This window comes from Rhinopithecus bieti, unplaced genomic scaffold (genome assembly GCF_001698545.2).
Source record: "Rhinopithecus bieti isolate Rb0 unplaced genomic scaffold, ASM169854v2 scaffold_32012, whole genome shotgun sequence".
NCBI lineage: Eukaryota > Metazoa > Chordata > Mammalia > Primates > Cercopithecidae > Rhinopithecus > Rhinopithecus bieti.
This window is the reverse complement of record NW_016814432.1, coordinates 3,435,916-3,456,659: the sequence shown is the minus strand read 5'-3', so window position 1 is coordinate 3,456,659 and position 20,744 is coordinate 3,435,916. Positions and strand designations below refer to the sequence as shown.

General features: G+C 43.9%; 1 protein-coding gene across 3 annotated transcripts in view; it reads right to left on the bottom strand.

Moving 5' to 3' along the window:
* Positions 1–20,744, bottom strand: part of GMDS (GDP-mannose 4,6-dehydratase) — a 651,165-nt gene that overhangs the window by 60,649 nt on the left and 569,772 nt on the right. The gene's annotated exons all lie outside the window — the stretch shown is intronic.

The window sequence follows — 20,744 nt, the reverse complement described above, 5'->3', positions numbered from 1 at the left end:
CTGACAAAAACAAGAAATGGGGAAAGGATTCCCTATTTAATAAATGGTGCTGGGAAAACTGGCTAGCCATATATAGAAAGTTGAAACTGAATCCCTTCCTTACACCTTATAAAAAATTAATTCAAGATGGATGAAAGACTTAAATGTTAGACCTAAAACCATAGAAACCCTAGAAGAAAACCTAGGCAATACCATTCAGGACACAGGCATGGGCAAGGATTTCATGTCTAAAACACCAAAAGCAATGGCAACAAAAGCCAGAATTGACAAATGGGATCTAATTAAACTGAAGAGCTTCTGCACAGCAAAAGAAACTACCATCAGAGTGAACAGGCAACCTACAGAATGGGAGAAAATTTTTGTAATCTACCCATCTGACAAAGGGCTAATATCCAGAATCTACAACGAACTTAAACAAATTTACAAGAAAAAATCAAACAACTCCATCAGAAAGTGGGTGAAGGATAGGTACAGACACTTCTCAAAAGAAGACATTTATGCAGCCAACAGACACATGAAAAAATGCTCATCATCACTGGCCATCAGAGAAATGCAAATCAAAACCACAATGAGATACCATCTCACACCAGTTAGAATGGTGGTCATTAAAAAGTCAGGAAACAAGTGCTGGAGAGGATGTGGAGAAATAGGAACGTTTTTACACTGTTGGTGGGACTGTAAACTAGTTCAACCATTGTGGAAGACAGTGTGGTGATTCCTATTACTGGGCACATACCCAAAGGATTATAAATCATGCTGCTATAAAGACACATGCACATGTATGTTTATTGTGGCACTATTCACAATAGCAAAGAGTTGGAACCAACACAAATGTCCATCAATGATAGACTGGATTAAGAAAATGTGGCACATATATACCATGGAATACTATGCAGCCATAAAAAAGATGAGTTCATGTCCTTTGTAGGGACATGGATGAAGCTGGAAACCATCATTCTGAGCAAACTATTGCAAGGACAGAAAACCACACAGCATGTTCTTCTCACTCATAGGTGGGAACTGAACAATGAGAACACCTGGACACAGGGCGGGGAATATCACACAACGGGGTCTGTTGTGGGGTGGGGGGAGGGGGGAGGTTTAGCATTAGGAGATATACCCAATGTAAATGACGAGTTAACGGGTATAGCACACCAATATGACACATGTATACATATGTAACAAACATGCACGTTGCACGCATGTACCCTAGAACTTAAAGTATAATAAAAAACATAAATAAATAAAAACATTTGAATAAAAAACATTCCTTTGTTCGCCTTCTAATATTGATGGGATTAATAGTGATGGAACTTCTTTAATTTTCTATATTTGTAATTTCCTGTTTTCATTTTTATTAATTTCTGCTCTGGTTTTTATTAGCTTGAGAGAGAAAAAAATCTCTTGGTGGCCAGCCTTGGGAGGGACCCCACAACTTGCATGAGTTTTATCTCTTAGTAGGTTCTTAAGGTGAAGATCAGGAAAAAATCCCCTGTGCTTCTGGCAGGAGGAGAAAAGTAACCATTTTGAAATATACCCAGAGGATTCTGTTCTCCCTAACAAAGGTCTTAGCTCAAGCTAATCCACATTGAGTCTGCAGCAATTAGTCAATGACCCTCCCAAAGTTCCCACCCAATGCTGGCTCTAGCAGCGGTTGTTGCTCCTGGCAAGCTCTGATTCTTTGTATCCATCAATCTTTCTGATTTTAGGGGTGGAGGTTCCCTGGTGACCTTGATTCACTAAAGGAACCAGGAAGAGCTGCTGATTTTCAGTGTGTTTGCCTTTCTTCTTGTTGTGGGGGCTGAGTGACAACTTCCTTGCTCCTTACAAGTTGGGCTGGAACCAGAAGTGAGTTCAACGGACTTTTTTTTTTTCTTCTCAACTAAATGCAACTCAGATCAACATGGACAGGTAACACATAAAGCAGGGACAGTAGCAAAAACTAGACGGGATGCCAGGCAGAACATTTTAACTTAAGATTCAGTCAGCGATAAAAGATTAAAATAAATTTTGTCATTATCTTTCTACATGACATAATTATAAATTCCTGTAATTTCCTATTCCAAAATATATTTACAGGCATCTCTTTTGATCATTTAAACTTATTTTTAAAAGCTTTACGTATTTCCATTTACACAAGTAATGGAACACAGACCGGTCAGCTGTATTGCTAAACATTACAAGGATATTATTACTTGTTTTAAACAAGCACCTGCCATAGCACATTCTGATACCTGGAATATGATTCTGATAGCAAAGCAAACTCACTAAATGAGTCCCACTGACTAAATGAGTCCCATTTACTGAAACAACCCTAGACAAAAACTGCTTCTCAGATTTATGCAACTCCAAACATGTGCAAGCATCCAGAGTCCTCTGTCTCACACACTCACATTTATTACGCAAACAATGGAAGACATCACTGTGCTTGCGAATCCTGTGTTGAGAGCAGACAGATGGCGGTTATCAAATACTTTGGCACTCACATGCAGGAGACAGTTACATCTCAGAGAAGTAACTTGTGTGAAGGCTAACGTTGGCACTGGATCCAAACCTGTGCAAATAGCCCTGTGACACACTCTTCTTCTGAAGTATATGAATTGTTTTAGGCTATGGGGGTGGGTTGGGAAAGAGTTTTAAAATATAAATAGAGACAAGGACAATGACTATATTTATTTAGAGGTGACAACATCCTTATATAATTTAGGTCAGCTGATGCAAGAGCTGAGAAGCTGAAAGACAACTGGCATGGTGCTCTACCTTAATTACCAGGCCAGGCCAGGGGGCCCCAGTTAATGCTGCTCTGTGCTGATCTGCTCTCTGCTCCTCACACTTGTTGGTATCGAGCTTGTAAGAAGGTTCAGATCCATGAGTGGCCCATGATGACTAAACACTAAATGGATGTAGGGAGAAGCTCATCTCTCTGTGGATGCACTCCCCTCAGGTAGGGCACCTCGAAGGAGAACTCTGGTTTCTGCAAGTTGTTACAGTTCAGTGTATACCATATTTTGAGAATACACAGAGTGTTTTATTGCAGTCAAATAATATTTTGAGCTCTCACAACAGCAAACTCCAGGAACTTCAAAGGAATTCCAGCCCAACTGGAACCGTCATTACAAAACAAATTTTAGCTTTATTGTTAGCCAGACCACAAAGGGGGAGAGACTATGCCAAGGTAAATGCTCTCGAGATCTCTATATATTACCTTTGAACAATTAATTGGTCTCCTGGAGACGAGGGAAAAAAAAAAGGGAAAGAAAACAAAAGACTGATAATGAAATATATTGTTCTTGGATGTCATAGCCTGGATAAGTCATAGCCACATTGAACAAATACCTGCCAAATTGATCATTAATTTCAACTAGTCTATAATTTCACACATTAGGCTAAGTCTTGTACACGGAAAGTATGCTCACTTTGTAGATTATATTTTCAGTTGGTCACAAAGAGGAAATTCTACTGCCTAAGAAAATAGGCATCCAGATATTCAAAGACCAGGCCTCTGAGATGAACTTCACTTATGAGGCATTTCTCTGCGCTACCATGAATTCTTGATGTGCACCCTTCACGCACCTGCTTCCTCATGGCACCTTCCAAACCATCCGTACATGACTCTAAGCAGTCAGGTTAACGAACAGGACAGGCAGGGAGCTGAGCAACAGTAAACAAACAGGGGCCTGACCCCTATCAGAATTTAAATGTTTTGGGATCCTGACCCCAACTATCAGCATCTGCCAACATTGCTAGTTCTCCTCTTCTACCTCTGCCTTCCAGATTACCGCATCAATGAGGGCGCAGGCCAGGTGTTAGTTCTGATTCTGCACGGCGGCTGACTTCTCATACTGAAAGTGGCATGGGCCTTCTAAGGCCTCCCTTGGGTGCCCAGCCAGGACACGCAAGGTCATACTGCTAAGTCCCTTTGAGATCCTTGAGTTAAAGGCGCTCATAAAGACAAAGTGTCATGAATGGCATATGTTCCAGGTGCACCACTTGGGCCGCCAGAGCCACATAATGGTTTGGTTGGTAACTGCCTCTGCCCAGCATGTGCACTACTTTGTCTGTAATTGGTGGGTTCTTGGTTGCACTGACTTCAATTGGTTGCACTGACTTCAAGAATAAAGCTGCGGACCCTCGCCATGAGTGTTAAGTTCTTAAAGACGGTGTGTCCGGAACTTGTTCCTTCAGACTTTCAGATGTGTCTGGAGCTTCTTCCTTCTAGTGGGTTCCCGGTTTAAGCTACAGACTTTCTTTATGAGTGTTACAGCTCTTAAAAGCAGTGTGACTGAAGCTGTTCGCTTTTCCCAGGGGGTTCGTGGTCTTGCTGGCTTCAGGAGTGAAGCTGCAGACCTTTGTGGTGAGTGTCATAGCTCATAAAGACAGGGTGGACCCACAAAGTGAGCAACAGCAAGATTCGTTGCAAAGAACAAAAGAACGAAACTTCGATCTCGTGGAAGGACACCCAAGCCAGTGGCGCCTAGTTGCCCCAGCAACCTGCTTTTATTCCCTTATCTGGCCCCACCCACATCCTGCTGATTGGTCCACTTCACAGACAGTTGATTGGTCCACTTTACAGAGAGCTGATTGGTCCATTTGGACATAGTGCTGATTGGTGCGCTTACAATCCTTGAGCTAGACACAGGAGTCACAGAGTGCTAGTTAGCTAGATACAGAGTTAGCTAGATACAGAGTACCAGTTGGTGTATTTACAAACCTTGAGCTAGACACAGAGTGCTGACTGGTGTATTTACAAACCCTGAGCTAGACACAGAGTGCTGATTGGTGCATTTACAATCCTTGCGCTAGACACAGAGTCAGAGTGCTAGTCCTCCAAGTCTCCACTAGGTTAGCTAGATACAGAGTACCAATTGGTGTATTCACAAATTCTGAGCTAGACACAAGAGTGCTGATTGGTGTATTTACAAACCCTGAGCTAGACACAGAGTCACAGAGTGCTAGTCCTCCAAGTCCCCACTAGGTTAGTTAGACACAGAGTACTGATTGGTGTATTTACAAACCCTGAGCTAGACAGATTGTTGATTGGTGCACATACGATCCTCTGGCTAGATATAAAAGTTCTCCAAGTCCCCGTTTGCTTCAGGAGCCCAGCTGGCTTCACCCAGTGGATCGTGCACCGAGGCTGCAGGTGGAGCTGCCCGCCAGTCCCCAGCCGCGCCTGCACTCCTCAGCCCTTGGGCTGTCGATGGGACCGGGCGCCACGGGGCAGGGGGCGGCGCCTGTCGGGGAGGCTCCGGCCGCGGGGGAGCCCACAGCAGGCGGGGAGCTCAGACATGGCGGGCTGCGGGTCCCGAGCCCTGCCCCACTGGGAGGCAGCTAAGGCCCCGGCGAGAATTTGAGTGCAGTGCCGCTGGCACTGCTGGGGGACCCGGCGCAACCTCCGCAGCTGCTGGCCAGGGTGCTAAGCCTCTCCCTGCTCTGGGCCAGCGGCGCTGGCTGGCCGTTCCGTGTGCCCGAGCCGGCGCCCGCGCCCCCAAGAACTCGCACTGGCCCGCGAGTGCCGCGTGCAGCCCCGGTTCCCACCTGCGCCTCTCCCTCCACACCTCCTGGCAAGCAGAGGGAGGCGGCTCTGGCCTCAGCCAGCCCAGAGAGGGGCTTCCACGGTGCTGTGGAGGGCTGGAGGGCTCAAGCGCCGCCAGAGTGGACTCCGAGGCTGAGGAGGCGCCGAGAGCGAGGGCTACTAGCACGTTGTTACCTCTCACTATTGAACAAACTGCAAAAAGAGGACTGCAAAGGGGTCTTCTTATAATAGGGCCTGGTGCCTGGTGGATGCCCAGAGCCCTTGCCATTTCTGAAATGGGTATAAGTGCCCTAAAAGGCAGCTTTTCATGACAGGTTACCCTGGATGATGTTTCCTTAAGTCACATCAGTGGGTGAGACAGAATGTCACAACTAGTGTGTTCTCTCTCACAGTTCACATTTACCGTTGACTCCTTGGCAGGGAGGATAGAAAGAAAGAAGTAACACATAAATATACTCTCTCATACATCGTATATACATACACATGCTAACACATACACAAATGCACAACACATACACATGCATACACCTACAAATACACACACTTAGAAATACACACACCTATATACACACACACACCTCCCCCACTGAGAGGTGATGAGCACAGGGCATGTGCCAGTGCAGAAGAGGATTGTGTCTACACACCTGCCTCCTGGCGGTGTCCTGCTACCCTGCCACCAAGACACCCTGGTACTTGTTGGGCTGTGATAAAAGCTTCTGCTTGGCTACCATGTGTGACATCTTATTGCAGATTCTGTTACATGGTTGAATATGTCACTTATTTTTCAATCTGCTGCGTTCTAGCATCTGCAGTCCCAAAATGGCTCAAGAAAGTGATCCTATAGAAGTCAGAATCTGAGGTTGTAAGAAATTATGAAAGCTCTGCCATTCAGGACAAGATGGAAATTAGTGTGGCTCCAGGTGAGGAGGACCAGGCAGCAGACCCCGGCATACAGTGGGAACAGTCTATGACTGCCAGAGAAGGCCTCCGGCAGAGTGGCATCTGCCAACTCCCCTCCCCGACAGCCCCAGGCAAAGGGGCCATGGGATCTCACCAGCAACCCCCACCATAAAGTGCTGGAAAGTGGCTAAAGAGAATGCTGTGAATCTGATTTTCAAAACACCACTCAGTGTGTTTGTGCAGAAACACACTAAGGCTGGAGTGCAGTGGCATGATCACAGCTCACTGCAGTTTTGACCTCCCTGCATGCTGGTGATCCTCCCACCTCAGCCTCCTGAGTAGATGGGACTGTAAGCATGCACCACGCTGTCTGGCTAATTTTTGTATTTCTTATAGAGACAAGGTCTTGCTATGTTGCCCAGGCTGGTCTCAATTCCTGGGCTCAAGTGATTCATCTGCCTTGGCCTCCCAAAGTGTTGGGATTACAGGTGTGAACCACTGTGCCTGACTTCTTTTTATTTTTTCTTAATATGGAAAGATTATGAGATTTAGATTTAGAAGACCTGGCTCCACGGTATGGCACCTTCACTTACAAGTCTCCTGGCCTTCAGTATTGCGTATCTCTAGATTTATGAAATGCCTTTTCCTCCCAAAACTTTGATGTTTGTTAAATACCTATGTTTTACCTTCCCAAGTAGATGCAATTACGAGTAATTTGATGATACTCATTTATTTTATTCTATAATTTATTTTATGACAAATACAAAGAAAGGAGTAAAAGGAATCTATGTCCCAAAAGATAGGTACACTTCATAACACCTTCAGACAGAAAGAGGCGACAGCGTCTGGGCCCAGACAAGCTTCCCTGCCAGTTCCCGCCTCCTCAGGCCTCCACTGCTACCAAGCTCAGCCTCACTGCTGGCGTTTCTGGTCAGCTCACATGAAAGAGATTGAGGCTTGTGTCCTTTGGCCATGCTGGTGCCATTGCCACTGGGAGGACCAGGGACTCTGTGCCCACTGCGCCAGGCAGGCGGGCAGGCCAGTCAGTGAGGAATGTGCCCCAGTGCTGATGGTCTTTCATTTTTTTAGAAAATCTGGATTTCAAAAATTTCAAATTTTTGAAATTTGCTGACATTTTAATTCAATTAAAGAAAGCACTTCTATTGGCCTAGTTGGTCCTAGAAGCCCCCAGTATAAGACCCGTGGCTGGGCCATGGAAGGGGGTAAAACCACGCACGTGGATGAGCACGAGAGCCTCACTATGCGGATATTGACATCCTGACTCTTTGGGACTGGCTCCTCCAGCACACATTTTACTTCAGGGATGGCTCTAGTTTTTTGTTTGTTTGTTTTGTTTTGTTTTGTTTTGTTTTGTTGTTTTGAGTCAGAGTCTGGCTCTGTCACCCAGGCTGAGTGCAGTGGCGCCATCTCGGCTCACTGCAAGCTCCTCCTCCCGGGTTCACGCCATTCTCCTGCCTCAGCCTCCTGAGTAGCTGGGACTACAGGCACCTGCCACCACGCCCAGCTAATTTTTTGTATTTTTAGTAGAGACAGGGTTTCACCATGTTAGCCAGGATGGTCTCGATCTCCTGACCTCATGATACGCCCACCTCAGTCTCCGAAAGTGCTGGGATTACAGGCGTGAGTCACCGCGCCCAGCCTGGACGGCTCTAGTTGTAAAGGTCTTAGGATATCTGCCTCAAGCCCTATCACAACAGAAAATTTATTTTAACCCAAGAAACTGGTGGGAGGCTGGTTTGAGAGGGCCAGGAATCCTGGGTCTGATGCACCATCTTCTCCCAACTTTAGCAAATAGGATGTGGCCACTGCCCTCATGGCTTTCAAGGATGAGGATCGGTTACTACATAGAAATGACATGATGCACTCATTTGGGGGAAAAACCTTTAGACATGAGAGGTGCTTTTGTCTCACTCGTGTTTTTCCTAAACTTGATTTTTAGTTAATTTAGAAAGTTCCCTTGGACACGTTCAACTTTTCATAACTCATGAGATGAAGTAGTAGCCTCTTGGCTTCGACATTCAAGTAATCACACTGCACCTGTCCTAATGTCCTCTAGGTTATCAACAGAAATTTTTCTAACTTGAAGCGTAACACATTTTATACTGTAACAGAAAGAGGGTGGGTTTTGGCATCAGTAGGCCTGGATCTGCCCTCTATCAGCTATGTACTTTATATCAGTCACTCTTTTCAGGCTTCAGCTTCCTCCTTGGTGAAGTGGGAGTAACAGTAGTAGTGACTTCACGGTGCTGTGTGAGCATCCGCTGAAGCTGTATGTAAACACCAGGATGTGGGGCGGCTGGAACTCTCCCGGGTTGCTGGTAGGAATGCAACAGGGCAGAGCAGCTGTGGAAAACAGCCTGAGCCTGGCCACAGACATACTTCCCAGATGAACTGTGGGCTCACTCAAACGTATGTATCCAGACCAATAAAAACGTATGTCCACACAAACTATCAATGCAAATGTTCACAGCAGCAATGTTCATATCATCCCCAAAGGAAACAACCCAAATGAACTTCAACCCAACCGCAGTGGCTGTGCGGCACTGCATCCACACGAACGGAACCGCAGTGGCTGTGCGGCACTGCATCCACACGAACGGAAGACTACTCAGCAATGAAAAGGAACGAATGGACACACCGGAGAACATGGTAAATCTCAGTGACATTGTGCCAGGTAAAGGAAGGCAAGCACAAAAGACACATACTGAAGGATTCCATTTACACAACATTCTAAACTTACAGTGACTGGAAAAGGGGTGGTGCTGGGGGCAGGACTGCAAAGTGGGAGGAGCAAGCTTTTTGCTGGTGTTGGAGATGGTCCTGTCTTGGCTGTGGTGATGGTTACACAACTGTATATGGCCAAAACTCATCAAGTTGTACACTCTAAGTGGGTGATTTTTATTTTAAATAAATTATACCTCATTAAAGCTGAGGGTTAAACCGAGTCCAGCACCTGGCACCATATACATATACATAGTAAATTGTTCATCCTCTTCCTGCTGTCATTAGAATTATAAACCTGTGCCTATGTTAATGTCACCTGTCACTGAAGCCACAATGATGTCAGGCTTAAGTGTGGCTTTTCTCCTTCAAATACTTATGACACAAAACTGCTCCCTCCCCCCTCTTTTTTAACTACTTACCCACCAAAAAAAAAAAAAAAAAAAAAAAAAAAAAAAAAGTAGACTTAATTAACACCTTGTAAAGCACCTGAGACAGTTGAATTAAAAAGTCATAGAGGAGGCTGGGTGTGGCGGCTCATGCCTGGAATCCCAGCACTTGGGAGGCCAGGTGGGCAAATCACTTGAGATCAGGAGTTCGAGATCAGCCTGGTCAACATAGTGAGACCCCCGTCTCTACTAAAAACACCAAAAAAATTAGCCTGGTGTGGCGGGCGCCTGTAATCCAAGCTACTCGGGAGGCTGAGGCAGGAGAATCGCTTGAACCTGGGAGGCAGAGGTTGCAGTGAGCTGAGATGGCGCCACTGCACTCCAGCCTGGGTGACAGAGCGAGACTCCATCTCAAAAACAAAAAACAGCAAACAGAGTAATAGATGAGTACCTGGCATTGTTATTACTCTTCTATTTTCAATGATGCAAATAGTATAGCTCTTTGTTTGCTAAGTGACTTTAGTAAGACGGTTTTTCTTTTTATTAAAAAAAACTGTTTAATCTGAAAATGAAATTAAAAGGCCTGCTGACAATATATTCCTTGTCTTCCTTCGTGCTGACAGATGACTATGTTAGCCTTTGTAGATTTATGCCCGTTGATCCCCAAATTGGGAGACAGGAAATGGGTGTCCATCCTCCTCCACCCATAGTACCAAGCTGGCTGCACAGTCCTGCACAGAACACAGGGAGGTTTGTTGCTGAGTATGTGGGCATAATATTCACCAGGAAAAATGGAGTGAAGAGGAAGGATGGGAAGGAATGGAGGGGCACAGGATGGAGATTTTCCCAATCAAGTTGGGAGAAGTATGGCTGTTTCAGCATTTCTCGGCTTCACTAATTAACAATGATTTTAAGAGCTAACAACTGCAAAAATCTTCTTAAGCTTATCGGCGAATTCTTGAATATCCCCTGGTGAAGTCTTTTGGCATAGAGGGGCATGCCCGAATCTTAATTCTCTTTCCCATCTTTCCCATTCTGGATGATCATGCCATAAAGCATAGGCTGTGGAGTCATTTTCTGAGACAAGAAGTTGCTCCACATTGATCTTTCTGGCTGGTTCTTTTTGGTCATGGGTCTGGTTACAGAGGTGGCAGAAGACGAGAAGTCTGTAGCCCTCCTTACAGACCCTTTCCTGGCTGGGGGCATGTGGCTGTGAGAGAGGAGCAGAACTGAAGCCAGTTTCTCCTGCTCTGCACTCTGAAACCCGAGACGATGTGGACTCCTTCCCGCACAACACTGCAGAGCGTTCAGTTGGTGTTATGACTTGTCTGGTTCCCACAGAGGAAGGAATCCTGCCAAATATTTGTAATCTGCACTTAAGTATGCAATCAGGGAAACCACACCCAGAAGCAAGTGCACGGCTGCATAATTAAAATGATCTTGCTGGAAGAGCAGCTGGAAATGGTTGGAGGGGGTGTGGGGGGAAGCTGATGAGCGACTGTCACTGGGATGTCTGACACTTTGGCCATCATTCTCTGAAAAACATTTTCTCCTTAGACTCTAGCAAGCACACATCTTTCTCTGTGTCCACTGATTAGTCACAGTATTTGTCTTTGTGTAACCATGTAAGATAATACTTGCATCTATTTAAAGGATCCAAATAGACCCCCGCCCCGGGTTGGCTTGTATTTATGTCATAAGCCATAATGGACTGTACTTATATGCAAATGATATTTTCCTTTGAGTGAAGCATTTTGGCATATTTTCTATGACAGCACTGAGTCAGAGTGCACGATATATTAATGTAGCAACTTCTGAAACTGAGCTGCCTGGGTTGTAGGGCTGGCAGTGCTTTATAAAAGGGTTAAAACCATTCACTCTGAAGTACTGGTAAGATAAAGGACTAAACAAATTAATGTGTTATCCTTGGAGGCAATACAATTTTTTTAAATGAAATTACTGAAATTAGTAAGGATTAAATTTAATTTTTATAGTCAGATAATAGCTACCAGCAGCGCCATCTGTTGCAATATTCCAAAACTTCATTTCCTCCATCCCAAATAATATTTACTTAAAGGAAGATACAAATGTTTAGAATCACAAGTAGTACTGGAACTCCATCCTCAGTTTTAGGCAAACTATAATATTTCCCGGGAGAAGAGGTGCCACCCCATTTGTCAGGCCCCAGAGATGTCCTTACCTACATCTGTAACCCTTTCAGGGTTCACGAACCTTCTCACTGACAAAAAACTCCCATAACAGAAACGAAAGAGCTCCTGTTCAACTCCGGCAACACCCCCAAGGCTTGAGCATCAGGAAGGATGTGAACAGCTGGGCAGCACCTGCTACCCAGACTCTCCCGCACTTCACGGGCTGGTTGGGTTTCAGACCTGGAAGTGGCCCAGGCCTCCATCCTTCATGGGAGGAGGATGAGGCCTATGCTCTAGGTCGAGGGCTTGCCTAAGGTCAGACAGGTGGTAGGTATCAAGGTCAGGAGCTGCACTCAGGCCCCAGGTGTTCTGAATTTCAGCCCAGAATGCTTCCCATTGGATTCCAGGGCCAATACTAACTCCTCCACTCAGCAGCCGTCGGCAAGCACCTGTGTTCCAAGTACTGCCCTAGACACGAGGGAGAGAGTCGCCAGCACGATGGACAGGGCCCTGAGCCATGCAGCTTCCATTCTGATGGGAGGAGAGATACAAAGAAGCAGGTGAAGAATGTGAGAGGGGGTTCAAAGAAGTCATGGAGGCTTCTCTGATACAGAGACTGAAAGAGTGGGGGAAACAGCCCTGCCCTCTAACTTTCTGGGGGAGAAGCAGGTGTCAGTGCCCTGAGGTGAAGCTGAAGGGTCAGTGTGGTTGGAGAGAGAGCATGGGGGTAAGAGGGCAGGAGGGAAGGAAGCAGGGTGAGGTCGGGGCAGGGCAGGTCATGAACACTGTAAGCTGTGGGAAGGACCTGGGATTCCACTGAGTGAGCTGTAAAGCCACAGGTGGGTTCTGAATGAGAGGTAATGTGGTCTCACTTACGTAAAAAGTGCCGCTGTCTTCACAATGGGCTGCAGGAGTGCAAGAACGGAGGCTGTGCGGCTGTTAAATCCATAGCAGAGAGGATGGCAGCTTCGTTTACGGGGGTTTGGGAGGCTGGTGAGACATGGCTGGATTCTGGGTTGATTTTCAAAGAAGAGTGAGTGGACAGTTTGCTGATGGATAAGTTGTGGGGTGTGAGAGAGGGAGGGGAGTCAATGTTGACTCTGATGCTTTGGGGGTTCAGCAAAAAGAATCCCAACATTTGCTGAGCACCTAAGTGTCAAGCATATTTTCTCTATCAGTCCCAGAAACTCTCAAGCGTGGGCATTTGCCCTCATTACACAGACGAACGACGGCTCGTGGAAACCCTGCAGCTTGCTCTGGTCACGCAGGTGGGACGTGCTGAGTGGAATACAGGCTGGTCTAGCTCTTGTTCTTTCTCCTACTTGGATCTGCTTCCAGCAATCAAGCAACTCCAGTTCCCTCTACCTTCCAAAGTTTGTGTGTGTTTCTAGGTTACTTCCTCTCCGTGATTCTCCTCTGAGACCTCTCCCAGCTCTTCAAAGCATATATTTGGCTCTTGAGCCACAAATCCACTGCAGCTCTCATGAGGCCTTGATCTTAAATACCAACCAAAAAGAAAGAATTTGCCTGGGGACTTAATACTCCTGCGTAGAGTTTAACTTATGTTAAACATACTTCTGTAATGGTCTTCATTGGAGGCACCAAGATGGGATAAAGTAGCAATTCTATAAAGATAGCCAGCTAACACTTCTGAGGTATATGCAGATTTTTGGGGTACTGCCTTTTCCAATTTATAGCATCTATTTGAGGAATGTGAGTTCATTTTTTTAAAGTCAGCTCTCCACATATTCCTGGAAGTTTTGGAAGGGAAATAAATGATAGCACATCAACATACTGCCATTTGCCCTAAAACTCACTTAAAATCGACATTAGAGAATGCAGATGTGGATGATCATTACTGTAAAGGTTACTTTCTTATAACATGGCCTTGTTATGAGGGTTGCATTGAAAAATGATGCTCTGAAATGATAACCTTTGGGCCATAATAAGCACCAGTAACTTTTTACATGGACAGATGCAAAGTTGTTTTTATCAAATCAAGCTGAGGTGTTGGTTGTGTCAGATATATGTTTTTAACCACGGTAGAGATGCAGGAGGAATGGCATGTGTGGGATTTCATATTTCAGACTTGGTAGAATACAATCAGGGAAGGATTCTGCAACCGCTTCTCTCTTCCTCTTCATCTGACTGCTCCACACCCAATACTGCAAGCATGAGTCAAGAGAGCCCATAAAATTACCCAAGTGAGGCCTCCCTCACAGTGAATACTGAAAAGCTTTCACTAGTTTTATAAAGTAACTTTTCATTCTTTGAATGGTCTGCCTCATGATTAATGTCATCTAGCAATGCAGCAAGGTAGGACACTCCCCCTGAATAACCAGCAGTGTGGAACTGAAATAGAGATATAATGTTAGACATGACACTACCTCTTTGAATCAGATACATTTGTATCTTCTGATATAAGACAATGGATATTAGGAGTAAATATGTTCCTGGCAACCCTGCCTAAGTAAACTTGAAAATTCAGGGTGAGCCCATCCCTTACTGACACACAAATCTCCTTCTTACTGCTTTTGTGTCCTGTAACTATTTATCTTCCCAGGATTTTTGTCCAACAACATTGTCTACAATTCTAATTCAAGGGCCACCTTGGCACAGGATTAATATGCTGTAATGTCTAGCAAATGAACACCTCATAAATGCCTTCTGAAAAATTGTAATAAAGATGCATGATTTCCTTAGGTCAAGTGGAGCACACCTGGATTAATCATAAATGAGTATTCACACTGGCTTACAATAGCATAGAAAACAAGTTGAAATATGTAGATAACATGTAAAGCATGACTGCTGATTAATAAGATTGCTTTTATTAATCAAAATAAAACTGGGCACCCATCGGTAATCCCAGCTACTAGGGTGGCTGAGGCAGGAGAATCTCTTGAACCTGGGAGGCAGAGGCTGTAGTGAACCGAGATCGCATCACTGCTCTCCAGCCTGGGAGACAGAGTGAGACCTTGTCTCAAAAATAACAACAAACAAACTCACAAAAACTGGGCACCCATTTACAGATACAAATAATTTGAGCATCATTTGTTTTAAAGAAAACATCTTTTGCTGTGCAAAAGCTCTTTAGTTTAATTAGATCCCATTTGTCCATTTTTGCTTTTGTTGCAACTGCTTTTGACGTTTTTGTCACGAAATCTTTGCCCGTGCCTATGTATGGTATTGCCTAGATTTTCTTCTAGGGTTTTATAGTTTGAGATTTTACATTTAAGTCTTTAATCCATCTTGAGTTAATTTCTGTGTAAGGTGTAAGGAAGGGGTCCAGTTTCAATTTTTTGCATACAGCTAGCCAGTTCTCCCAATACTTTACTAAATAGGAAATCCTTTCCGTATTGCTTGTTTTTGTCAGGTCTGTTGAAGATCAGATGGTTGTAGATGTGTGGTCTTATTCCTAAGTTCTCTATCAGAATGAACAAACAACCTACAGAATGAGAGAAAATTTTTGCAACCTATCCATCTGACAAAGGTCTAATATCCAAAGTCTACACGGAACTTAAACAAATTTACAAGAAAAACTCCATTAAAAAGTGGGCAAAGGACACACACACACACTTCTCAAAAGACATTTATGCAGCCAACAAACATATAAAAAGAAGCTCAACATCACTGATCATTAGTGAAATGCAAATCAAAACCACAATGAGATACCATCTCACATCAGTCAGAATGGTGATTATTAAAGTCAAGAAACAACGGATGCTGGTGAGGCTGTGGAGAGATAGGGACGCTTTTACACTATTGGTGGGAATGTAAATTAGTTCAACCATCATGGAAGATTTCATCGTGGAAGTGGGGCAATTTCTCAAAGACCTAGAGGAAGAAATACCATTTGATCCAGTAATCCAATTACTGGGTATATACGCAAAGGAACAGAAACCGTTCTATTATAAAGATACATGCACAAATACGTTCACTGCAGTACTAGTCACAATAGCAAATACATGGATTCAACCCAAATGCTAATCAATGATAGACTGGATAAAGAAAATGTGGTACATATATACCACGGAACACTATGAAAACATAAAAGGAATGAGATGATGTCCTTTGCAGGGACATGGATGAAGCTGGAAGCCATTACTCTCAGCAAACTAATGCAGGAACAGAAAACCAAACACCACATGTTCTCACTCGTAAGTGGGAGGTGAACAATGAGAACATATGGACACAGGGAGGGGCACACACACTGGGGCCTGTTGGGGTGCGGTGNATTATTAAAGTCAAGAAACAACGGATGCTGGTGAGGCTGTGGAGAGATAGGGACGCTTTTACACTATTGGTGGGAATGTAAATTAGTTCAACCATCATGGAAGATTTCATCGTGGAAGTGGGGCAATTTCTCAAAGACCTAGAGGAAGAAATACCATTTGATCCAGTAATCCAATTACTGGGTATATACGCAAAGGAACAGAAACCGTTCTATTATAAAGATACATGCACAAATACGTTCACTGCAGTACTAGTCACAATAGCAAATACATGGATTCAACCCAAATGCTAATCAATGATAGACTGGATAAAGAAAATGTGGTACATATATACCACGGAACACTATGAAAACATAAAAAGGAATGAGATGATGTCCTTTGCAGGGACATGGATGAAGCTGGAAGCCATTACTCTCAGCAAACTAATGCAGGAACAGAAAACCAAACACCACATGTTCTCACTCGTAAGTGGGAGGTGAACAATGAGAACATATGGACACAGGGAGGGGCACACACACTGGGGCCTGTTGGGGTGCGGTGTCAGGGAGGGAGAGCATCAGGAAAAATAGCTAATGCATGCTGGGCTTAATACTTAGGTGATGGGTTGACAAGTGCAGAAAACCACCATGGCATACGTTTACCTAAGTAAAAAACCTGCACATCCTGCACATGTACCTTGGAATTTAAAATAAAATAAAAATAAAAATAAAATCATCTTAGAAGTCTACTATTACCTATACCAGTCTTGGTTCAAAATACATCTTAAGTGTCCCTTTAGGAACTGCCTTAACAGTGGGTCTACAAGGCACATTAGAAAAGCAGTTTTATATGGTATAGTTACAGTATTCTAAAATTTGTTTTGCCCTAACAACTTTATTAAGGTATATAATTAACATACAATAAAGAGATGGCATCCTATCTCTGTTCCTATGTAAACATATCATGTCCTTTTTCTCTGGCTACCTTTAACATTTTTGTTTATCACGAGTTTTGTGCTGTATGATTATGAGGGACCTCAATGCAGTTCTTTTTCATGTTTGTTTTGTTGGGGTTTGTGATGGTTAATATTGAATGTCAACTTGATTGGAATGAAGGATGCAAAGTATTGTTCCTGGGTGTGTCTGTGAGGGAGCTGCCAAAGGAGATCAACATTTGAGTCAGTTGCCTGGGAGAGGCAGACCCACCCTCAATCTGGGTGGTCAGCATCGAATCAGTTGCCAGTGTAAAAACAGACACGGAAAGGGCAGATCTGCTGAGTCTTCTGGCCTCCATCTTCCTCCTGTGCTAGATGCTTCCTACCCTGGAACATCAGATTCCAAATTCTTCAGTTTTTGAACTCTTGGACTTATACTAGTGATTTGCCTGGGACTCTTGGGCCTTTGGCCACAGACTGAAGGCTACACTATCGGCTTCCCTACTTTTGAGGTTTTGGGACTCGAACTGGCTTCCTAGTTCCTTGGCTTGCAGATGGCCTATTGTGGGACTTCACCCTGTGATCACGTGAGTCAATTCTCCTAATAAACTACCCTTCACATATTCATCTATCCTATTAGTTCTGTCCCTCTAGCAAATGCTGACTAACACAGGGTTTGTTGAGCTTCTTGGATATTTGTGTTTATAGTTTTCATGAAATTTGGAAAAAACGTTTAGCATTATTTCTTCAAATATCTTTTCTGTCCTCCCCTCTTTTCTGGGCACTCCAATTACACACATACATTAGGGCATTGGAAGTTGTCCTCCAGAACTGATTCTCTGTTCATTTTTTAAAAATTCTGTTTTTCTGCGTCATATTAGATAGTTCCTATTACTATGTCTTCAAGTTCACTAATCTTTTCTTTTACAATGTCTAATATATCATTAATTCTGTCGATATAATTTTCATGACAGACATTATAGATTTCATCTTTAAGTTCAATCTGAGTGTCTTCTTTATATCTTCCTTCTACTTAACTTTCTTAACATACAAAATTAGTTTATAAGAATTAGTTTAACATCTCTACTGCTAATTCTAACATCTGTATCAGTTCTGGGTTGATTTTGATTGGTTCTTTTTCTCTTGTTTAGGGGACATATTTTCTTGCTTCTTTGCAAGCTTGGTAATTTTTTTATTGGATGCTGTAAATTGTGAAATTTATCTTGTGGGGCAGTAGATATTTTTATATGACTGTACATACTCTTGAACTTTGTTTCTGGGACACAGTTATGTGACTTGGAGGCAGTGGTCCTTTTGGGTCTTCCTCTCGTGATTTGTTAGGCAGATGTGGAGCAGTCTGTGCCCCTTTTAGGGCTAATAAATCCCTAATACAGAGGCAAGACCCTTCTGAACACTCTAACCAATGCCCTGTGGATTTCAATCTTCTCCAGTCTGGCTGGTGGAAACAGGCAACCTTCCCAGCCCTGTGTGAGCGTTCAGTGCTGTTCCCTCTAATCTTTTTGGGTGGTTCTTCTGCAGCCGTAGGTTGGTTCCTCCTGTGCTGATCAGCACTCCCCTGACTGCTCCAGGGGCACCTCTGCAGACCTCTGGAGTTCTCTGTGCAATTCTCCCCACCTCTGCCCTGTGTTCTCTCACCAGTCTGGCTGCCCTGACCTCTGTCCTCTAAGCTACTGCTCCAGGGGCGCCTCTGCAGACCTCTGGAGTTACCTGTGCAATTCTCCCCACTTCTGCCCTGTGTTCTCTCACCAGTCCGGCTGCCCTGAACTCTGCCCTCTAAGCTTAGGGAACTTGCTGGGCTCTGCCCGATTCTTTTCCCCATGCTGCATCCTGCTCACTCTCTCAGCAGTGGGCTGGGGTAGTCGAAGGGCTCACCTCATTTGTTTCCTGTATCTCAGAGGTTACTGTCCTCTGTTGCCTGATATCAAGTGTGTGCTAAAAAACATATGTCTATATATTTTGTTGTTGTTGTTGTTGTTTTGTCTTTTGGGCAGGAGGGCAAATCTGTCCCTGTTACTCCATCTTGGCTGGAACTGGCTGTCTTAATGCCAGTGTTTAGTATCACTCAGTGTGGCCATCAACTTGGCAAGGGTTGACTTTGGATTACTTTTTCTTATTTCAGGAAAATAAAATGGCAAAGATAAAGTTCTGTTACTAGCAAGCACAGTTACTAGTTTGTTTTCTCTATTATCATTTACTGAGCACGTACTATGTACCCTCCAAGTAGGCTGTGCTTTATGTACATTTTCTTATTTTAATCTTTCTTTTTTTTTTTTTTTTTTTGAGGCGGAGTCTCGCTCTGTCACCCAGGCTGGAGTGCAGTGGCCGGATCTCAGCTCACTGCAAGGTCCGCCTCCTGGGTTCACGCCATTCTCCTGCCTCAGCCTCCCGGGTAGCTGGGACTACAGGCGCCGCCACCTCGCCCGGCTAGTTTTTTGTATTTTTTAGTAGAGACGGGGTTTCACCGTGTTAGCCAGGATGGTCTCCATCTCCTGACCTCGTGATCCGCCCGTCTCGGCCTCCCAAAGTGCTGGGATTACAGGCTTGAGCCACCGCGCCCGGCCTATTTTAATCTTTCTAACAAACTTATAAAATAAATACTAGGATTTTTATTTTACATACGAGGAAACTGAAACTTAGAGAGTCAAATAACTTGCCCAAGGTTATACAACTAGCAGGTGACAGGGCTGAGTTGAAACCAAGTTTCTCCAATTCCAAAGACTGTGATTTATTCACTGCACTTCTGAATGCACTACAGAGAAGATCCTGGGTCCTGAAAATGTGTTTGAACAATGGTGGCATTGTTGAAATACATAATTCTCTGATGACTTGACAAAGCACGATGATGCCAATTACTCTATTTTACTGATTCTACTATGCTGCGGATCGTAAGAGGTGCTATTATTTTATCTGTCTGTAAGAAGGAAAAATAACTGCCCATTGAACCATGGCATAGTGTTTTAGATGCCATTAATTTTAGAGTGCATCTCAATTTTAGGGTTGCTAAAAAGAAGCGATATGCATATTAAGACCGATAAAAGGATACAGTGCCATGTGCTGGGCACCCGTTATGTGCTATTGTTGCTTTTGACTCTTCCAACAACCCTGAAAGGTAGCCATTGTGGTATGTATTTATAAAAGTAGAAACCGAGGCTCAGGCTCATGGGTAGGTGACACGTCTAAGGTCACACTGTGGTAAATGGCAGTGCCAGGCTTTTGCTATTTCTTATATGCTTGTAAAAAAATCAGTCCTATTAAAATCAAACATATGCTTTTAATGGCATGTCAAGCCCATGTGTGTACTTACACACGTCTGCACACATGTATATTCCTAGGTGCTCCCGGGGAGTTATATTTGCTTTAGTAGGATAGCAAGAGATGGAAATAGGATACATGAGTGTTGGCAGAATGAAATTTCTCATCTGCCCAGAATCTAGTGAATAAACAATTATGTCATGAAGGTTACATAAACTTAGAACAAGCTTATAGTATTTACTGCAGCAATAGCCAAATTTTAAACGAGGACATATATCTGTTCAAATGAAAAGTATCTATTACTTTTACAGATTCCTACCTAGTTTGAGTGCATTCAGACCCAAAGCCAGCTCTGCTTTGGGAATGTGTTTGTCTAATGCTCTTTGAATAAGGAATGCTTCCTCACAATACCATAGAGGGGGGTGCCATTTCAAATCGAATTTCTTTCTGTTTTCTTGTTAATTCTGTATCTCTGTAGTGTAAAAAACAGAGAACAGAGTCATATTTCTTTCTATGAGCAAATTAAAAAAAATAATAAAACAACAAACTTCCCTGAGGATAAAAGTGTGAGGATGGTCATTTACTTGGATTGACAAATGCAGCCCATGA